Below are 23341 nucleotides of genomic sequence, written 5' to 3'. Positions count from 1 at the left end.
CGTAGTATAGAACCCTATCCGAAAACTATTATAAAATGTAAAATGTTCATCGGTATTTTTTTTACTATTTCTTTCTACAACAAACTTTGGACACAATACATCATGCACAAAGTTCGTATTCAAAGAGATGACCGTTGGGTAGTTATGGCTGCCGACGAATTATCCCAGGTTTAAAGTTATAATACCGTTCAACGATGATATTTTACCCGACAACTTAGTTTTCAGAAATTATCACCTAAATCATAAGTATATCCTCATTAATGATGAACTGCTATACAATTTTAATCTTATTTCGCCGAAACACTCGGATGCAACTGGATATAATATCGCCAGTTTTTGAAATCCCCGCCATTTGTAAAAGCTCTCGGGCCCGATCGGTTTCATTCGGAATTAACTCATTTGCATACGGAAAAGTTCGGAAATGCTATAATTAGAAACAAGTTCGGAAACGCTATAATTAGAAACGTCAACAAACTTGCGACCCCGATATTAGGAGATATAATATAAATGACGGATGCAATTTTATTTTATGTTTTGTAATTAATAAACGATATGAAAAGCTATTTATTAGCTAAGGAAGGTAGCTTATATCCTCGTAACGCGTTACGAAACAATCGGAAAGAGGACAGGGTCTGAGACTCTCACTAGATTTACAGTAGATTCTAAACAAGAAGATGGAGCGTTTGGTCATGTCTATGTCGTACGGTTGCTGTGGTTATATTACCCGTTCTTTATGATCGCTTCGTACCAGAAATAATACGTACCTATTGCCAAGCTTCCATCGTAGTTATAAGGCATACAGTAGTGTGCGTCATGTAAATATTATGAAACACAGACACTTGGGCTTTGGTGCTCAATCTGTATTATATTATAGATGTTGAAATATGAATTTTTTTCAAAACGGCTTATATTAAGTTTTTTTGTTTTTTTTTTTTATTTTAAAGGCGTTTTGAGCTCCAAACCCAAGTGTCTGTGTTAGGAAATTATAATGAAAGAACTATAATTAGGCAATCTGGTGTAATAACCTGTATAGGGTGTTACCAGATTAAATAACCAGTCAACTGCATGCAAAAGCCAATACATATTTAACATCTATAGACTCAACCCTTTGATATATGATAATGTATAATTATACTTCAATTTATAAGCAAACAAGAATGGAAAAAGGACCAAGTTAAAGTTCTGATGCCTATAATTTTGAAAATGATCACTCAAGACCTGATTTTTATGTTAGCCTTTTGTACAAGTGCTAATTATGGAGAATAATGTACTAATGAGAATTTCATTCCAATACAAACACAGTGCAACCTGTGTAAATATTATTCTGTTAACAATGAACAGTTGCATTCCACTGCATGAAAATAAGATTGCCAAGAATTAAATCCTAATCTCTGGATTATGTACACCGGTATGGCATAAAACCATAAATTTCACCACTTTATGTTCAAATGTTGAATTCTGCTAAATCTGGTGCTAGGGGGGCATGGAAGGTAACTTGCACTTTCCAACAGGCTCACCAAATAGAGCCTGCAACAGTTTCAATTTTGTCATTTTGGGCTTTCTGCAGGAATTCTTTATTTCTCTATTTTCTGATGTCAAATGTACTTTTTTAAAATTCAAGTAAGATCACAGATTGTAACAATGTTTTACAAATACCTTCCAATGTTAATTTACACTCCACTTCTCTTAGCACGTTTCAGGACACATTTTGGAATGTTGTTAAAATAACAAAAACACAGATAAATTGAAACATGTATTTGAACATTGGCAGTAAAACAACAATAAAATATTTTGAAATGACTAGCATATCTTCTTTTTCTTACTCTTAAAATTGTACAACAGTGACTTCTTTACAGTTATAGTTCAATCCATGCTGTCTTAACAGGAAGAGAAAGTGTGAAGATGGCCAATATTGTAGAAGGACATAAATAATATCTTAATTCCAACCAAATTGTATGAACTTGAGCTAACCCCTTATGGGTTTCTGGTGATGAAGGATATTATGCTTAAGCCATTGAGACCTTAGACCTTATTAATTCCAAACTAATGCTTAATTACTAATCTAAGCAATGTCCCTGGAAATGCTCAAAACCTTGGGACAATGAGTTTACATGTCACTGAGACCTTGAACTTATAATCAAATGGACCAATCTTAAAACTTATGGCAATCAGAATTTTTCCTTCTGAGTTACATAAACTATACCTTACAATGTTACACATATTTAAAGGAAGTTAAACTTTATGCCATCTTGAGCTTTAAATCTAATTACCTCAAAATCAGTTGGTGCCATTATCTGGAGAAGGGCAATGTTCCTACCAAGCCTAAAAACTTAGGCTTACCCCTGAATGTAAAATATTGTTTGTTCCCCACTCCTGCGACCTACCTACAAATAGCACAGCTACTTAAAATATCTTATTGCCCAGGATTTGTTTACTAAAATGAAATGAGAGTGTCAATGAGAATGACATCTTTTTAACTGTCTCGTGATTTTTTAATTGCAAATATACAAATGTTGGGATATTTGTTGATTAAAACTGAAAATATGGTTCTAAATTTTCAAGTAAAACAGATGCTTTCATGCATTCACAATTTGTTTGAACTACATATAATTTTTAATGAAAAATAAAACAAGACAAAACATTTGAATAACTAGGAAAGTGTCCATAGGACACGGGTCCCCCCCTACGCGCCACTGTTTCTGTCAATCTTATGACTCTAGGTCAAATATTTTTTGAAAAACTAAAAATCTTTTACTAAGTAAAGGGCAAGAACTTTACAAATACTGAAAAAATTCACAAGTTAACCCCAAGGTGCATAAGTACACATGCTGACCAACATTCTTTTAAACATTCTGGCCTACAAGTGAAATACTTTCTGAGCTATGCATGAACAAGTTGAAAATTGTAAATTATTCGATAAATTAAAGTGAACCTGTAGTAGCCACTCCTATATAGTCTTTCTTATTTATATTTTATCCCTGTAGGATATTAATTATGGAGTTAAATGATAAATTATTTATGTTTGGCTGAATGAAATGAAAGAAAACATAAATACTTTTTGAGCTATGCATGAACAAGTTGAAAATTGTAAATTTATACTACTGTAAGTCAAGGGCAATAACTCTAACAAAACTGAAAAAAAATCCACATGAAAGTCCCAGGTTCATAGCTTCACAGTGATGTAAATCATTATTCCTGTAATTTAGTGATGTTGATCATTATTCCTGTAAAGTTGGTTGATTCTCACTCAAGCACTCAAGGAACAAATAACAACATAATGAAAGGTTTTTTACTAAGTCAAGGGAAATAACTCTACAAATACTGGATAAATCCACAAGCCAAACCCCAGGTGCAAAACTAAATATGCTGAGCAACATTCCTGTAAGGTTAAATGACTCTATGTCAAATCCTTTTTGAGTTACATGTGACACAAGTTGAAAACTGCAAAATTTTACCAAGTCAAGGGCAATAACTCTAAAATTCCTAGATAATTCCAGACGAAAATACCCAGATGCGCAACTACACCTGCTGATCAACATTCCTGTAAAGTTTCATGACTCTAAGTCAAACACAATTTGCAAAATTTTACTAAGTCAAGGGCCATAACTCTCAAAATATTAAATCCAGACGAAAATACCCAGGTGCACAACTACACATAATGTTCAACATTCCTGTTAAGTTTCATTGCTCTAGGTCAAATACTTCTTGAGTAACATGTGACACAAGTTGAAAATTGCAAAAATTCAATGGCAGTAACTCTGAAAATACTAAAAATATCCAGATGAAAATACCAAGGTGAACAACTACACTTGCTGATCAACATTACAGTAAAGTTTCATGACTCTAGGTGAAATACGGATGGACGGACAAGGGTAAATCTAAATGCTAAAGTGGGGGCACAAAAATAAATATTTTATCAGCCCACCTAACCTATCTGAACTGGAATGGGATGAGGGAGTAAATACAAAGATAATTTTAAGGCTTGCCTTGTTTGATTGAACAAGGATTTTATATAAAAAGCCCCTATGTCATTGGTCTAATAAACTAGATTGGACTAAAACAATTCATGGACTAATAACAACTAGATCTCCGCGAGTCGGATGTGTTGCCTGGTGAACAATATAGTTTAGGAGAAATGGCCAAGACAAAAATGAAATATGAAAATTAACAAAGGGCAATAAAGTTAAAGCCACTAATAGCAAATAACAAGCAAAGCCAAAATTTAGACATTTAACCTTGAAGGTCAAGGTCAATTATGAATGAAGGCCAAGGTTAGACAATACACCAAGAACTTTAAAAGTTATGAACAAGGTTCAAGTTTGCAGAAGGCAATGGCAGCAACCTCTATTTCTTTTTTCAAAAAAAAAAAAAATAGAGAAGCTGAGCTAAAGTGAATGACATAGTACATGTATATCAAAAGATATAATTGAATAATACTTTTAACTTCGTTACTACATTAAAGCTCATAGCAGCACTTATAGTTTAATAGATTGGATAATATTTTGCACTTATATAAAAAGTAGTCATTTTTCTGACAAAATATTAAAAACAGACCTTGAGTCATGACAAATGAATCAAGAGAATTTTTTTCGAAACAAGATAGATACAGTGCCATATCTAAAAAGATATTTCATAAAACTATCATGAATACCAGGTGTTCAATGTCAGCTTAAATATGTTTGAATAGTTGGGCAATCAGTGTAACACACTATTTATCATTCTTTTCCATAAAAAGTCAATCATATCTTGATTTATGTTCCTCATGAATGGTTCGGGTAGGCTTCGGGCTAACTTGGGCCAAATATTTTGAAAGTCTGTGGGGGTCATCTTCCTCTAACTTTGTATTTTATATATCCCCTCCATGTCACTAATTCTCAGAGTTATAGCATCATGAAAAATGGTATAATGATACTTTTTCTTCTTCTTTAATTCATCCAGACTCGCTGAAGTCTGAAATGAGAAATTAACAAGCCTGTTATAACAAAAATCATAAGTGTATACAATTCTCAAAATGCATTACATGTAATTATGTCCTCAAAATTTATTAGTCAGGTTATTCAGAGACTGCAAAATCTCTTTTGATTGAAATTAATATTATATAGGCAATATAAATGCATAGTGATCACACTTTCAATAAAAATATCTTATAATTCATAAAGGCAGGAACATTTAATACTAAGATATGCAGCATTTATATTTATATGCAAAAATGAAAAAAAAAAATGTTGAGAATCTATATGCCCAAAGAAGATAAAGCACAACATTTTATTTAGGTTTTGCCTCTTTATATGTTTTAAGAACTGAAATCTTTCTATTGAAATAAACAAAGAAACATGCTACATCTATATTAGACTCAGTACAGAGTACATCTATGTTGAACATTATTATAGTTCCAAACTATATAAACAGGAGTGGGTAACAAACAATATTTTACATTCAGGGGTAAGCCTATAGTTCCAAACAATTCACTTTATTAACACAAACTGGACACTGTTTTCTTTCATTCTGTAAAATTGTGAAACATTACATGTTGGAGTTTTGTAAGTAGCATACCTAACAGATCCCCCTTGTTGGTGATGTATGGTCTATTTGCATGTATATTATAATCTATGGCTGCAAGAAGATTGTGCATCCTATAAGCAGGTGGTGTGTAAGCAAATCTTTTGGTACAATACATCAAGATGTGCTGTTGAAACCCCTACATGCCAGCTGTACTTCTAAAAATGAATACAAATAATGGAAAGATATTTTCATTTAAATGATTTTAGTAAGGAAAAATCCTTTAACATTAACATATTCATAGGCTAGATATAATCTCTGTATGTAAATAATTATCTTTGAAAAGATTTTACACAGCCCTATCCTTCAATTTTTAAGTGCCATAAAGGTGCCAATTAATTTATACATAATGGTTGTAGGTCCATTTGCGTTAACATATAAAGGTGCTGTAAACATTGAACATTCTATAATCAATAGACATATGAGCTTTGTATTAATCAGGACATATACTCCTTTCCAGTTAGGAAAATAAATCCTTTTAAAAATTTCACTCCAAACTGCTAGCATATCTTAACAAAGATAGACATATCTCCTGTGCAGAATTAATGGTTCCAACATTGGAGCCATTGGCTTCAACTTTTTTGATTGGCCAATCTGGTGGTGCAAACTAAAATTGCTCCAGGGGGAACCCCTGTCAATATAAATTTCTTTTATTGTACCTGATGAGAACATACCTGCAGTTGAGATATTATGTCATCTTATTTAGAACACCAGCCAGATCTTTCAGACTATGTGCATCTTATTTCCTTTGCAGCCATGGTTTGTTCTGGTTTCTAATGGGCCATGATTGTACTAGGCAGTGGTGTATTCCATCATCTGGAAACAGAATCCATTTATGCTCAATAACTATAAGATTGATGCAGACACTAAAATATATTATTCCCTGAAATAAAATATCAAGACAAATAAGCATGCATTAAAAAATGGCAAAGAAGTCAGCCTTCAACAAGTTTTATGAAACATTACTAAGCATTTCACATCTATTTTACATATAAAGTGCTTACCATAAACCTATGAAGTATTCCACATTATGCATCAAAACATCTTGCATGCATTAATTTTCTTGCAACAAATGACAATTATGTATTGCTATCTAGAATTTTATCTAAATATTTCTTGAGCAACAGAATAATCATATAAAAATATCAAACATTCAAACAAAATCAAATATATAATTAACAAGCAATTATCATAGTATTGCAAGCAATCCATAAGTCCCCTACCGGTAAGAGCCCAAGCAACATTCTGAAGGGCCATTGGCCATTCACTTAGGTTCCTATTTTAAGTAAATTTGTTGAAAAAGTTCTTTAAAAGTGATCACAGGAAACAGTTTTTATGTACAGACAGACGGACTGAAGGACACTCTAAAGTTATTTTTTAAACATCCCTGTTATCAAAATATAACATTTTTAAAATCCTATCATGATTGAAGAAGTTGGAGTAAAAATTACCAATTTCTCAAAAAAAAAGTCTAAGTTCAAAAGGGGCATAATTCTGGAAATAGTCTTGCTAGAGTATTGAACACTCACAAATGTTGAGTGACAATAAGAAACATTTATATGAAGTTTGAAGTAGATACATTCAGAAAAAGAAGTTATTAAAAAAAACAATGTTTTTTTTTCATGAAAATTTTAAGTTCAAGGGAGGTAATTCTGATAAATTTTGTGCTAGAGTTGTAAACCTTGTCACATATGATGTGGTTGATGACAAGCAACTTATATTTAAAGTTTGAAGAAATAAAGAACTTATAGCGAAAAAACTTAAAAACTAGAATCAGAAATCTTGAAATTCAGTCTATTTGTTGCCATAGCAACCAGAATTTTCAACATAGGAAGATAAAAAAGAATGTGCATAATTTCCATACTGCCATCTACCCATATGTCAAGTTTCATAAACATATTTTCAGTACTTTTTGTGTTATCACTGGATCCAGGTTATGTGTAAAATTTGCCATATTTTCAGTCTATTTGTTGCCATTGCAACCAGAATTTTCAACATAGGAAGAAAAGAAAAAGACGTGCATAATCTCCATACTGCCATCTATCCATATATCAAGTTTCATGAAAATATTTTCAGTACTTTTTGCGTTATCGCGGGATCCAGGTTATGTGTAAAATTTGCCATATTTTCAGTCTATTTGTTGCCATAGCAACCAGAATTTTCAACATAGGAAGAAAAGAAAAAGACGTGCATAATCTCCATACCGCCATCTATCCATATATCAAGTTTCATTAAAATATTTTCAGTACTTTTTGCGTTATCGCAGGATCCAGTTTTGTGGACGGACGGACTGACGGACTGACAGACAGACGGACGTTCTAACAGGAGAGTAATTATGTGGCTACTCTATTGTTCTCTCTATTGTTCTTTTTAGCCACACAAAAGAAAATAGCCACATAAAAGCATTACGGAATGAATGACATCAAAGAGAAAGAACAGTTACCTATTGTCCCTCTAGCCACATAATTACTCTCCTGTGAGTGCGGACAGACAGACAGACGGACGGAGGGTAAACCTAAAGTCCCCTCCGGTAAACCGGTAGGGGACTAATAATTGTTTACTTACCATGAATAGTTTATAGTCTGTAGCAGTTTTATAACTAAACCAGAAATGAATGGTTGTGTCTCAATTCAACTCCAAAAGGATTTTATTGGCTTTCTTTAGTGCTACCTGAAGATTAAACCATAACTTGCTTAAGATTTAGAAGAAAAAAAATAAATTGTGGAATTCCTTTTCATTTTAGCGAAAAATATTCTACATAAGAATTGTATATATTCAGTCTTCACCAACATTTACTATAGGACATGAATCTGCCCTTGTTATTAACAACAAATACAGCAGTATTGCATGCAGTGATAACACCAGTCTATTAAAAATTCTTAGTTTAAAAGGGATATAACTTAAAAAATATTGCTTTCACAGTCATTGAATTTAAGATTTTGAATTCACTGGCCCCAATTCCAGTTTTGAATTTATTCTACTATATATTTAACTACATTTTCTTAAAATTTACACTGGCCCAAACTAATTTTCACTGGCCATGGGACACCGGGCCAGTGCTAAATTCAATGACTGCTTTCATAAGAACATGTATGCTCCCCTGTTTAACAATTACACTTTGTCCTGATAAGCAAGCCTTTCAAGTTTCATGTTGATACATTTCAAAATATTCAAATAATGCAATTGTATGCCAACATACATTGTAGCAATCTGACATAGAATGTAATAGCTTTGAAAAAAAAAAAGCTAGAAATTAGTCATTCATGATGTTTGATTGTAACTAAGAAAGTATACTCCACTTTTGAGGAATCTGTAACTATTTTGTTGTATGGTCTGAGAATTGACTACATCATCAGTACATGACAGAATCCTTTCCAAAAACCATATATGAGCCGCGTCACGACAAAACCAACATAGTGCGTTTGCGACCAGCATGGATCCAGACCAGCCTGCGCATCCGCGCAGTCTGATCAGGATCCATGCTGTTTTCCTATCAGTTTCTCTACTTGTTATAGGGTTTGTAAGCGAACAACATGGATCCTGATCAGAATGCGCGGATGCGCAGGCTGTTCTGGACCCATGATGGTCGCAAAACCATTATGTTGGTTTTGTCATGACGCGGCTCATATATATTTTTTCACAAGTGGATTTAAGACCTATAATGACCCTCTATTATTTTTTCGACTCAGTGAACAATTACCTATAATAATATTATGGAGTCATACAAATATCAAACTCATCATTTAAGATGACACCAAAATCTTTCAATTGGACCAAAATTAACCATGTAATGCATGTTGTTTTTTTTTCTTCTTCTAATACAGTATTATATGCCACTTTAAAAAATGTCATTATTGTTTAATATTTAAATCATATGAATAATTCTGATCATGATATATATGGATCACATGTTGACATGTATATATCCATTAATTGGTTCTATAAACTAATAAAAAAAACATGAATTCAGCAGTATTTAAGATTAATCAGTTTTTATATGAATTATATAAGTAAATTAGTTATGCAAGTATATATAGTTATATAGCAATTTTGAAAGGTATTATTATAACCTGTCACTTTCGACAAAAATGGTTGTACTTACTCTCCTCTGCATATGCACTGAAGTCCAGGTCATCTTTGATGTCCCTGGTAGTGGTATTGCAACACATGATGACGATGAAATTGATTTATTTCTGTAATTGAAAATATAGCATACTAGTACCATGGCCTAAAATCTTGACTATTCAAACCAATTACAATACATGAATTGCTGCACTGCTTATTAGGAAGAAGGGTTGTCAATATGAATTATCTAACGTTTCCAGCACAATTATGGTTATTGTCCATGATTATTTTTCAAATTTGTGAAATGCTGAAATTTACAGCAAAAATGATTCAAATGAGACAAAAATATTGATTTTTGTGCGATTTTCCAGACAAACATTTTATTTTTTATACTTTATTTCTTTGAAGATTCGACAACCCTGGATAGTAGATCAATATATCAGACTTACGGGCTTGTTATTGCTTAAATGTCGGTCAAGGTTGCCCAAAAGCAAAAATATCTCAAAATCAAAGGACGTCACATTTATAGGACTACCCTTGATAGTTGAACATGCTTTGAAGAAAAGCCTGTTCTGCTAGTCAATAGTTCTAACCCTTTTTGAGACACATGTGGCTAATCTATTTCACAGCATTGTAGTTACTATACAGTACAGCTTACAGTAAAAAACAATAATGTGATTGGAAAATAAAAGTTATTCAAAATATAATTTTGTTGTATCTTAAATGATTCTTAAAAGATAGTGATTGGCCATCTTAAATGATATTACAATGGTTACAATGAACATACGCCATAAAATTGTAAAGGATTAGGCTCAGCCGATCTTTTATTTAACCTGTTAGCAATTTACTGGTACGAAAATTACAGTGAACGAAAACTTGATACACAGACGTGGATCTGCAAGCTTAATTTCTTTATCATCAGACCTGGGGTAATCATCAATTGTAATCATCGATTTTTTAATTGATTACATGATTACACTGTAATCATCATGTAATTGATTACCTTGCTCAAAATTGATTACATTAATTGTAATTAATCAATTACAGCTTAAATTCAGTCTGTAATTATGATTACAATTTGATTGATGTTGATTACTTTCAGATTTTACAATCTGAAACTATTGAAATTTAAATGATTTATTTCACATGTTACAGTTTAACTTATACTCCTTTATAATGATCTTTAATCACAAACTGTAGAGTGTAAATTGATTGATTTTGATACTCAATAGCAGCATTTTTATTAAATAGAGAGAATGTTCTCTACTGACATCCATATTTGAAGTAAATAATAGAAATTGTCATAATAAACAATGATTGTTCATAAAGGTAGTAAAATATCACATGAGATGTTTTAAGACATCACTCACGATGAAGAAATAAGTTTTAATCCATACATTCACCAAATTCTAACTGAAAGATAGACATTGTTTGGCTGGTATTCTAACCAAAATGTCAAGTCATTGGATTTATGATGTCTTTAAATTTCCTAAAGAGACATCTGGAAATGTGACAGCACAGTGCAAATTGTGCCCTAGGGAGATAAATGGAAACACTAAGTCACATTCAAATTTCATTATAAAGGTATGTTAAATTTTGTTTAACATATTTTGGTTTAACCATGTTTTAAAAAGTTTCAAACAATGTAGATAACTTCGTTACTTTGTATAGTCAGTTTATGTCAGATGCATATTACTATATTTTAATTATATGCAACAGTTATTTTGTAAGGTGATAGACAATGTGTCTATGTTATAATGGATACTGTTGTACCATTGAAGTGTTGTAAAAAATTGATAATTTCTTTGTAAAGCCTATTGTCATTGAATTCCCATACAACAATTTATTGTTTTCACACCTGTTTTAACACCTGTATACAATATACTGTACAATTGACACTTTTCAAAATTTCTGTTGCAGAGAGATTATTATGAAACCTACACCAAGACTGAGGACCATTCCTGCATCATCGGCCCCCTGTAGAGCGTTTGTTTAGTGTTGTGGGTAAATTTTCCGTCCTGATAGATGCAGTCTGACTGACAGACGGTTTCATGAACTTATGATGCTAAAGTGCAATGCTAAAATATGATAAAGTGATGTGACAGTAACTAAAAGTGTGTTAAATTGATGACTGTTGATGAGCTGGAAATCCTTTGTGTATATAATCTATATATTAAATAGTATTAAGAAACTTTTGTCTATAGTTATACATTGAATGTAATCAATTATCAATCAATTACTTTCTTAAAGTAATTGTAATTTAATTGATTACAGAGGCAAGTCTGAGTAATCAATTGTAATCAATTACAATAAAATCTGAAAGTAATTGTAATTAAATCAATTACTGATCAATGTAATCATCCCCAGGTCTGTTTATCATAACTCAAAACCATCCTAAAAACTATAACACAATATCTGTGTTTATATATTCGTAGGTGAAATTTTTCTATAAGTAGATCTAAGACCAAGAAAAAATTAAATGCAAACAAAAACGATGATCACCTCACCTGTCAATCAGATAACAACTTCACGGTCGCTTTTGGTTTTAATTACGCTTTTTAGAACTTTTCATCGCTTTGAATCACTACCGGAGTATATCCTTGATTGAATTAAATCACAGTTTCTTCCCACTTTTCGCTTTTTCCTTTTCCAATCTCAAAATTTATTTCTCGTATTCGTGACACACCTTTCGTATTGTCCGCCATTATTTTGGTTTGGTAAATCATATCACGTGACTCAGATCCGAACATTTACGGAAATAATCGAAGGGCTTCCCGCCAAAATATAAATCTTATTTGACTAACCCAGTCAAATAAGAAAATGCATTTTTTAGAATGGTCAGAAATGTTACGGAGAGCGTTTCTAAGTTGGAAAACTTTGTCAATACTAGTTAAATAATGCATTTGATAACAATAAGGCGTTAATTTGACAATCTGTTTTGATGAATTTGACCAGGAATATAACTTTAAAGCGACACATCTTTGATTTGAGAACTTGGTGTCGGACAATGACGTGGCGTGACAATATTTCTTGTCTGAAAAAATACAGTGTAACAAAACTGGATAAATTCCATTGGAAACAATACCTAGTATTGGCCAGCAAGAAACTGAACTGGATGACCGTGCTAAACCAATCGTGCGAAAATTGCATGGCAATAATACCTTCTATCAGAATAAATCATGCGAAATTATTTTCATATAAATGATAAATTCATATACATGTATTTTGATTTAAGACTTTAAATAAATGGTGTCACATGTTGTGCCAACTTCGATTTTTTTTCCAAACTTAATCAAGCTATATCAGTTAAAAGTTATTATCTACCACTTTATATTGATAAAATAACTAATTAATAACTAATTAAATATAGGTAATTTTGTAACAAATGCCATCATAAAGAATCAAGATGATTATTTATCTTCAACATTATATTGGGATTGATATTGTGTACCGTTTGTTTGTCTAGTAATAGTCGTGAGGATGTTTGGGCCATTTCATTACTCACCATATATACAAAATCAATTATTTTTTTTACATCAAATTGTTATTGATATTTTCAAATAGAATGAAGTTGGTCAAGTTACATTGTATCAATGGTGCATTTACGAAATCATCGCTATACGACTTAAGCCCTTATTTAAATTGCCCAATTATATTCATTTTATTTATGTATGTACAATATTTAAGTGTATTAAAAATACAATGTCTGAACAAAATATAATATCTACTTCCTGATAAAAAGATACGACTTTAAAAAGACTTAAGAGTTTTTTATCTATGCAAAGTCTATAAACAGACACCACTTAAGATAACATTGACCTTGACATTAAAGGCAAAATATATATGGAATGTCTATAAAATAGGCCAAATGTTTGCTACAAATGAATAGATTTTTATTATATAATTCTGTAGAACTTAGTAATGTATGTACACATTAGGTTAATACAACTTTGTATTTGGATAAAATGAAATGTTGAACTCCTTAAGTGAATATGATTTGAAACTTGAAGTGATCATAAGAACAAAACTTTAAAGTTAAGCAGCTCAATTTTGACATTTGAAAGCCTTTCGCAAATGATAAACGCTATCAATGTTTTTGCATTTTGTAATAACAATAAGTCTAGCGCGGTCTCTAATCGGGGATATTAATCACATTCATAGAGAGCGCTAGTTTTTTCTTTAACCTTAAAGTAGCCTTATGAAATACATTTGTAGTTTTATCTCTTATTTCATCGATTGTGAAGTTCATGTCTTTAATTTTTGTTTCTTCTATACTGGTATACAATGTTTATACAGTGTCTCTTCTAATTATTCCATATTGCAATATCTTTATTAGATGTCATTATTTGATCTGCCACTTTTGAGTTTCACGTCCCTAGATTTCTTTCCTCTATCTTGTTCATTTTATGATATGCGTGTCATTGTTATCTTCTCTGTCCTACTTTCTTAGTATTGTTTCCTGTAATATATCAAGCTTACTTTGAAATTATGAAAAATTTGTGCATTCATTGATTGGTCACATAGTTCAGGTTCGTCTAGCTTGTTCAGCTAGTAATCATTTTATTTAAGTGTGTGTTGTGATTGTTGATTATGTTTTGTTTTTACCTTTTTGTCACTGCCTTTGTTTGATTTATATGCTATTTTCTCACTTGACAACTTTAACTTGTTCTTCAAATCTTGTCTAATGACAAAGACAAATCAGTCTTCTTTGTGTTTTAATAACACTAGAACTATATATTAAAGTTGAGATTTGACTTGTTTAAGGACAAGTTATAGGGCCCCTCTGTTTCATTCTGTAAATCAGCAAGCTGTCATCTTCTGTCCTTAATAATTCTGTACAGATGACATAGCTGGCTACATAACCTTCAATTCCTCCTCAGACTCCAAACACTCCCAAATGATCAAGGCAATTTAGGGGAAGCAGTGGGACATGAAGTTCAAAAAAGAGAAAATAAAAGTCCCTTAAAAATACTTCAAAATGCCAAGTCATTCATATACCTAAAAAAACCATGATTTATCACCAACAACGGTATGCTCCATGGCCTATCCCTGAACCGGTCTCTTATGCTAAATATCTCGGACTAGATCCGTCCGCTGACCTTAAATTTAACACACATATATCTCGAATAACTTCCAATGCAAACAGATCCCTTGGCTTTATTAAAAGAAATGAGATTACCAAAAATGAGAAAATGAAAGAACTAGCATACAATTGAATATGCATCAACTATTTGGTCTCCGTACCCTTAAACCAATATCTATAGACGAGTAAAAAGGGATTACTCCCCTCTGTCCAATGTCACAGCCACGCATGAGGAACTGGGCTGTTATACATCATTTTAATAATTTGCCAGAGTATGTATATTTGGAAAAGTTTGTCGGCATTAAATGAGACAGAAAACATGTTTTGTGTATTTATTAATTTTAGCTAAAACGTCTTTTAAACTCCAATAGATAAAAAATGAGAATAAAGATCAACAAGGCATGGCGACGTTCACAGAACGCAGCCCCCGACACAATTCAGTCACAACAGCAGAGCACCCAGAAGGCACAAAATATGAAAAACATTGTCATTAAAGAAAAGGGCGTTTAATGAACACAGCCACACACGATCCATTAACACGGGGCACCGACAAGGAGCCCAGCAGGACACCAAACAAAACAGGATAGAGATCAGGGGAAGGCATGGACAAGTTTATCAACGTCTTACATAATGAATAATTATTTATGGTTTCTAGTGACACGAATACAGTTATTTTGTACGAATATCATCCGGTCAAGATAAATATGAAATGTAAATTATATTATATACTTTTACGCTTATTTATATTTTTCTTTTAACTAATAAACAACAAAGGATTATGTTAGAAGTCTACTTTAAAACTCTATATATGCGCATTATCAAAGCTCTAGCTCTAGCAGTTAAAGAAAAGAAAATGTTTATGTATTTCATATACATGTATTTAATGATTATAATTATCGTAGAATGGTCAGGCAATTTTTAATCAGAATCTCACGATTGTACGAATTTAGTAGATGTCCACAAGGCAATTCTAACATCAAATATCACAGTTTAGGCATTGGGAAATTGTTTAAATGTTTTTCTGTATAAGACTTTGCAATATCAAACAAGTTGACCCCACAAACTTATGAGACGTCTAATATACAATGCTACATGACAAATAAACACGCTATATGCATTGCATTGTATTTATTAATGATCTATTAAAGATCTATCTTAAATAAGGTAATCAACTTGGTCAACTTTGACCCCAAGATTATGAACTGAACAAATATGATAAAGGTTTAATAGAAGGTTTTAAAGGTTTGCACCTAAAATGTAGTTTTTTTTCTTTATGAGACTATGTTTATTAAAGGGAATTCATTGACGATGTCAAATTTTACGCCATGGTCATAACTAAGAGGAATATAAACTTTGTGGTCATCTTCAATACAGTACTTTAAAACATTTTTTTCTACAGTGACGTAGTGATTTTGTGCTGGGTCCTGTCTTTTCCCTTGGTTTTCATATAAACCAACTTATTAACACTTGATGAGGTCTTCCATTTTACGGAGAATATTTTTTTATTCAAAAAATATTAGATATATGTATCTCAAAGTATATTCTCATTAAAAAAATATTAGATATATGTATTTAAAAATATATTCAAGTGTCTATAGTTCATGTATGCAACAAGAAATGTGGTAGGAATATGCAATGTTTAATTAATTTTGGCGAAGAGGTTTCATAGAAGGTTTTGTTTGAAATAACTGTGGACGATGGATGGATGACAGACAGCCAACCACACCTAAAACTCACAAGCATCATGATCAGTAATAAATGAAATAAAAATGTAACATGTTAATGATGCATTAACCTTTATAATTCACGTTTCATAATATTGTCAAAATGTAAATATTAGCTAAAAATGCAAAATATAACATTATAATCATTTAGATGATAGTACATGTTGATTAAAAGTAATGTTAATACATTTTACAACATATATATGTGCGTATTGTTTGAAATATGACAAATGGAATTATAAGGCATTTCTATATTTCTACATTTTCTAAACTGAACAAATATTACTTTTCAATCTCTTCTAAACACTAAACCGCATAAAAATACATTCCCCTCAAATCGTCCCCGACGGATACAATATGATCACAACCATTATCTTTACAAAATATATAGAATGAACAACAGAACAATTTAGTTATGAAATAACGTTTAATGTGTTACAAGCGACTTGGTTATAGCTGACTGTACATGAAATGAACCAACATATATATGTACAAATAAACCCTCATTTGCAAATAGCATACATTAATTTATATCGTTTCATAAATTACATGTAAATAACTTCAGTCAAAGTACAAGACATATTATTGAAAAAGATGGAACACGTACATCTATTGTCTAAAATCCTTAACAAAACTTATATATAATAAAAATTTTAATTTTCTTCTTCGGACATGTTGACAGTCGATTAACCAAGCGCTGAATGAATTTGCAACGCTATTCCGAAAATCACGTGCTGATTTTGGCGCGAATAGCGCCCTCGTGTGATCCGACGGGAACAAAACCAGGGGAAATAATTTTCTTCTAATGCACTTTGTTTAAACGAAGAAAATTTTATTCCCCTCAAATCGTCCCCGACGGATACAATATGATCACAACCATTATCTTTACAAAATATATAGAATGAACAACAGAACAATTTAGTTATGAAATAACGTTTAATGTGTTACAAGCGACTTGGTTATAGCTGAACTCAAAGAACGGGATAAAGCATGAAATGAATATAAAGAGTACGTGTTCCAAATGATCAAAAATGTTATAATCAACGAACCGATTGTAAATATCATAAACCTAAACACCGAGAAACGAATAATCGTTCATCCAAACTATCTTTTACATAGCCATCCTTAGCTTTTTCACTTAACCAACGACCATGTCGTTTGAACATTCTATCCTTGACTCCTTTATTAGCGGCAGCGGTTGCGCCACCTGACCTTAACGAATGTAAACAATATTTGTTTATATCTGTTACAAATGGAGTTAAAGCATTCCTAAATAAATCTCGCAAAGTACTATATGACATTGCTCTGTTAACATTCCTACACTTATAACCATTTTTAGTAGCGCTCAGATTACAAAAAATGAAACATGAAGAGTCCATAGAAAATTGAGCCCATTCAAGATACTTTTCAATATTAGTGACTGGACATAATTTCGTGCCTGTTCTTGCTATTATAACCCAAGATCCATCTCTATACTGATCTGTTTTACTCGACTCAATAAAAATTTTCATATGTGTACTTGAAAAATCTAGATCACATCTTTTTATACTTAACAATTCAGAACTTCTTAAAAATCCAGAAAATGAAAGTAGAAAAGCACAAATAGTTCTCTGTGACTTAAGATTTTATATCAACATACAAATTATCAAAAATAGAAGAAAAGTAATTCTACGGTAATCGGTTCTTTTTTAAGCACCGGTTTTGACAAAATACGCTTTGCTGATTGTAAAACATTTTTTACCATACTAGAGTCAGTAGGTGGATCTAAACCATTAATCTCGTGAATCCATTTTATTGCATAAAATGCTGTCTCTACAGGCTTCGGAGTGAAAGAACTTTGTATTAAAGAAGTTCAAATATATGGCTAACGGCAAACTCACTGGCGGGCAAAATGTCCCCACTACCCAGATCATTTAACATGGCCCACTTAATCCATCTATTAAACGCACTATTATAATTTTTGCACGTGCTAAAGGCTCTAGAATGTTGAAGTATCTGTGGCAATAGGGTCACCTTATCCACCAGCTTAACCGGAAGCTCGTCTATAATCTTTTTTATGACACTGAAAAAAATAAACGTAAAAAAAAATATTTTAAATTAAATATTCTAATCAAAATATATGAAACATGAATTAACAAATCAATGTTTACATGTATAAATCGATATGAATGTATATTATACCAATGGAACTTACATTATTTAATATAAAAATTAAAGCTTTATAACATTGTGAAATAAAAACTCCAGATATAAGAAATTGTTATAAAGAGAAAATACGACTCAGAGTACAATACTTAATCGTACATAACTGCAGTGCTGCAGTAATCTATACAAAAACTACATTGAGTTCAAAACTCGTGTAAATTTACTACTATCATGGCTGCAAAGCCTATATACAAAATGTAATACATAACTAATATCATTGATTATAGAACCTTAATTACCATTTGATTATGATTCATGATTGATTAATCGAACTATTATTCCGAGTTACAAAACGTTTTAAAAACTTGTTTGGCTATTATCACGGCTGCAAAGCCTAACTGTTAACTTGGTTGCAAAACATAGCTATTATCATGGCTGCGAAGCCTAACTATTATCATAGCTTCAAAACCTTGCTATTATCATGGCTGCAAAGCCTTGCTATTATCATGGCTGCAAAGCCTTACTATTATCATGGCTACAAAGCCTTACTATTATTACGGCTCCAAAGCCTTACTATTACCAAAACTGCAAAGCTTACTATTATGGCTGTAAATTCTTGCTATTATCATGGCTGCAAAACCTAGCTATGAAAGATTCAAAACAATGCGGTATAAAATTATTATAAAAATACTTATAACAAACGAATAAAGTATATCTAGCTTCCTATATCTCTATAGAATTATTTAAATGATATTCTTATAGCAAGCATATTGAAATGCAAATTCTGATTTCCAAAAATTCCCTTGCCATTTTTACAACATGTATAAAATTTCTTTTTCCGTCGGCAACAATATCCAGTCAACCACGTTCTTAATAAATTTACCATTTGGACACAAAATAGGCCAAAATCTAGCAGAAACCCAATGAGGAATAATAAGAACACCTTGAACATTATCTGTGTACATTTTCTTAAGAACCTCCGATACTATGGATATAGGTGGGAACAAAAAGCCCAAACTTCCCTGACCAGTCTTCCGTAAATGCATCTACGCCACTAGAATTAACATTCCAAAAAATCTGGAATAAAAATACTGGCAATTTTGCATTATTATCCGAAGCAAACCAGTCTACCTCTAAATTACCCCACTTTCTCTGCACCGCGTTTAATATTTCATCTGAAATACCCCAGTCGTCAAAATCACAAATTTTTGAAAATGATAATCTGCTTTTTCATTTTCAGATCTAGGTATCCATTCAATGTCAATTAAAATTGAGTTATTCAAACAAAACCTATAAATGTTCTATAGCTATACTCTGCAAATCGTGAACCATGGAACCTTTCTTTACAATTTTACTAACAGACTGGTTATCAGTTAAACCATTTAACCTTTTGAAAACGAAGTACTTGTGGTATAGATTTTAACACTCTATAAAACAGCAATAAGTTCCCTCCATGTGGAAAAGACTGAGTAATCTCATCGGGTGACCAAACCCCGTGTGCTATACTTCCTGAAGTATTTTACCTCAAAGCCAGCGTAGCCCATACAACTTGCATCTGAATAAACTATTTTATTGCAGGAAATAATATCAAACAATTTTCTGGAATTCAAATGTTTTAACTCCTGTTCCCAGAATTTTAATTGATCTTGCTTTCTGGCGAAAGTTTTATAAAGAAATCCCAATGAGGCGACTTTACTAAGTCAATACTTAAATACCTGGTCATAATTTGTGTAACGTAACCTAACACTATTGACATGGAGATGACTTGACCCACGAAGCTAGCTAGCAAAAAACAGGTACCCGGCTATGTTTTATTATACCAAATTTTTTTTTCTCAACTGTTTTTAAACATTTATCAATTCTTACTTGAGGGATAGAAATAAATTCCCGAATCTGATGCAATATCTGATCCTAAAAACTGTAAATGTTGGACAGGTGTCCATACACATTTTTCATTTTTGGGTATAAAACCGGACAATAAAAAGATCATTTTTAACTGCAACACTTAAAGCTAAAAAGTGTTTTCAATGTTTGAATCACAACCAAAACCGTCGTCTAAAAACATTAAAACTTTTTTACCTTCAGATCTCCATTTAGCGATTAATGGCCGTGTAACTTTACTAAAAACATACGGACTAGTGGAAAGTCCAAAAGGTAACACTAAAAATTTATAGTATCTAACAACACCATTTTTATCTGGCCAAGAAAAACCCAAAAATCTAGTATGCTGTGGAAAAAATATCTATAAAATGATATGCCGAATGTATGTCGAATTTTATCATCCAGCATTGTTTATTTAAAAATGACAATGCGACCCTGAGATCGTCATACCTGAAATATTGTTTCCATAGATGTTTATTAACCTCCCTGAGATCAAGAATCAAACGCTTTTTACCGTTATCTCTAGTTGACACAGTAAGCGGATTAACAATAAATGGAATGTTATCACACAACTCAATTAAATTTCTGTCCAATAAATCTGATATAGCTTCGCTAACAAAAATTTGATTTTCTAAAGCGGACTTGTTGTTAGGCAAAAAACACGAATGAGGAACAGAATAAAACGGTATTTTATAACCTTGTCTAATTGTATCTATTACAAAAGAATTTGAACCTATATTTATCCAGAATTCTACATGACTTTTCAAATCGACCACGTAACTATAATGTCTTTTTGGCCAGATTCATATTCAAAATAGTTATTTGTTAAATTATTTTCTTGCGAATTATGACAGTTTATAATATGAGAATAATACTCATCTTCCATAGATAAATGACCAGGACTTTCATTGCTTCTTGGCTGGAAACCGTGCTGATCTATCGTCGATGGGACCGTTGACATAGGGACAGAAGCGCCTGAAGTGATCGAATGAACCGCAGGAGAAACATGATCCGTAAGTTGAAGACTTTGGTGTGAAACTGTTGAAGCCTCGAAAAGGTCTTGTTCCCCTAGCAGGCAGGACCGGATAGATGTCGTCTGAATTACTGCGAAAAGCAGTAGGATTATTGAAAAGTGCACCGGAAGTGACGGTAGAAGACGGTGGCACTTTGCGAGAAGACTGGAGACGTTTAGATGTTTTTGATTTGCGTTTTCTTGAGAGCCTGATTCTCAGCTTTGCGGAGTTTAGTTTCATCCTCGGAATCGCTTGCCAGTGGATTAGCAGTATAGCAATTAACCGTTTCCCAGCCTGCTTCGGACGTATCTGCAATACGTATAAGCTTTTGACGATGCTTCTCTTTGTCCAAAGTCTCGGAAATGATATCTCGGCAGTAGGCGTATTTGTTATTGTCAATTGCCCAAATGGCTTGATTCAGTAAGTCGATAATATCACTGTTAAAGGTATACTGAACTTTGTTACCTTGTCGTTTCCAGGTAATATCAATGTCCGATTTGATTTTCTTCACCTCTTTACCGACGGAAATATTCTTGCCACGTACCTCTTCTCTCAATTCTGTTACGTCTTGCCTTTGTAAAGAAAGCTGCCTTGATATCTCAGCTAATTGAGCCTGTAGAGTTGAACCGTTATCGGTAGGTTGAAAAGGAATTGAATTTTCTTCTTCGGACATGTTGACAGTCGATTAACCAAGCGCTGAATGAATTTGCAACGCTATTCCGAAAATCACGTGCTGATTTTGGCGCGAATAGCGCCCTCGTGTGATCCGACGGGAACAAAACCAGGGGAAATAATTTTCTTCTAATGCACTTTGTTTAAACGAAGAAAATTTTATTTCTCTTTAGAAAACAAGTTATAAAAACCGTAAACTGTCGTGTAAAAACACATTTAAGACATGAAGTACATGCTGATAATAAACTTGGCAAGCAAACCTTAAACTACGGAAGCCCATAAGTGCCATTTTGTCTTAGAAGTTTTGTCTTATGACTAATGACTTGTGTATTATGACATTTGTCTTATGTATTATGACTTGACAAAAAAGCGGCAAAAGGGCAAGTTTCATCACATGCACCCATCATGGACGTTGGAGGTAAATCTGATAGTGAAACAGAAGACAATTTGGTAAGTGTTGCAATTTAAAAATATGACAGTACTGTATTTCTCCTAACTTGAATAATTATCTCCCATACAAGGTTAGGTTTCGAATATTGGACATCTCAGATGAAAAAGTAGGTCACAGGGCACAACAATCGTGTTAACTGTTAAAGTTTAAGTATCAAGATATTTGCAAGACTGACACATTTTTAAAACATGTGTGAAACTTTATTATGTATAAAATATAAATTATTTCTCCTTCAGGTAAATGCGAGTAGTAAACAATGCGAGTGGTAAACGTATTCAGGCACTAGTTCAGAACATAGCAGCCTACTAAGAAGAAGAAGACCCAGAAAACATTGAAAAAGATTAGCTTACGGAGATCCATTGATGGTAAACATATTGGACATTTATCTTCTACATGTGACTCTCTTTATAAAGGAAAATACAAGAAATCGGTTTATGATTTATCAGACAAGTGCCGAATGAGGATATTTTATCAAATAAATTCTATATAGTTCAACAGTATATGTGAATATACGAAATACTGATAATGAGGGGAAAAACATATTTATTTTCATTTTTAATTTTAAATATATAACTGTCAATTTCATATCACATAAGACATAATACAAAAGTCATTATACATAAGACATAATACAAAAGTCATTATACATAAGACATAATACAAAAGTCATTATACATTAGACATAATACAAAAGTCATTATACATAAGACATGATACAAAAGTCATTATACATAAGACATAATACAAA

The 23341-nt window shown here is 32.2% G+C and overlaps 1 long non-coding RNA gene across 3 annotated transcripts; it reads right to left on the bottom strand.

Annotated features, from left to right (window-relative positions):
* Positions 1 to 2769: 2769 nt before the first annotated feature.
* Positions 2770 to 12591, bottom strand: LOC132740254 (uncharacterized). 3 transcript variants are annotated; one of them, XR_009627129.1, is made up of 6 exons: positions 12127 to 12591; positions 9662 to 9752; positions 8125 to 8229; positions 6234 to 6375; positions 5554 to 5717; positions 2770 to 4950 (listed from the first exon to the last, which is right to left on the bottom strand). It is a non-coding gene; the product is annotated as an uncharacterized LOC132740254 (long non-coding RNA). The 3 variants fall into 3 exon arrangements; XR_009627128.1 differs by having other exon boundaries at positions 12132 to 12591; XR_009627127.1 differs by lacking the exon at positions 12127 to 12591 and having other exon boundaries at positions 9662 to 9914.
* Between the last annotated feature and the right edge of the window lie 10750 nt (positions 12592 to 23341).

This window comes from Ruditapes philippinarum, unplaced genomic scaffold, assembly GCF_026571515.1.
Source record: "Ruditapes philippinarum isolate M1 unplaced genomic scaffold, ASM2657151v2 ctg7817_1_1_1_1, whole genome shotgun sequence".
Lineage (NCBI taxonomy): Eukaryota > Metazoa > Mollusca > Bivalvia > Venerida > Veneridae > Ruditapes > Ruditapes philippinarum.
This window is presented reverse-complemented; position numbering and strand designations above follow the sequence as displayed.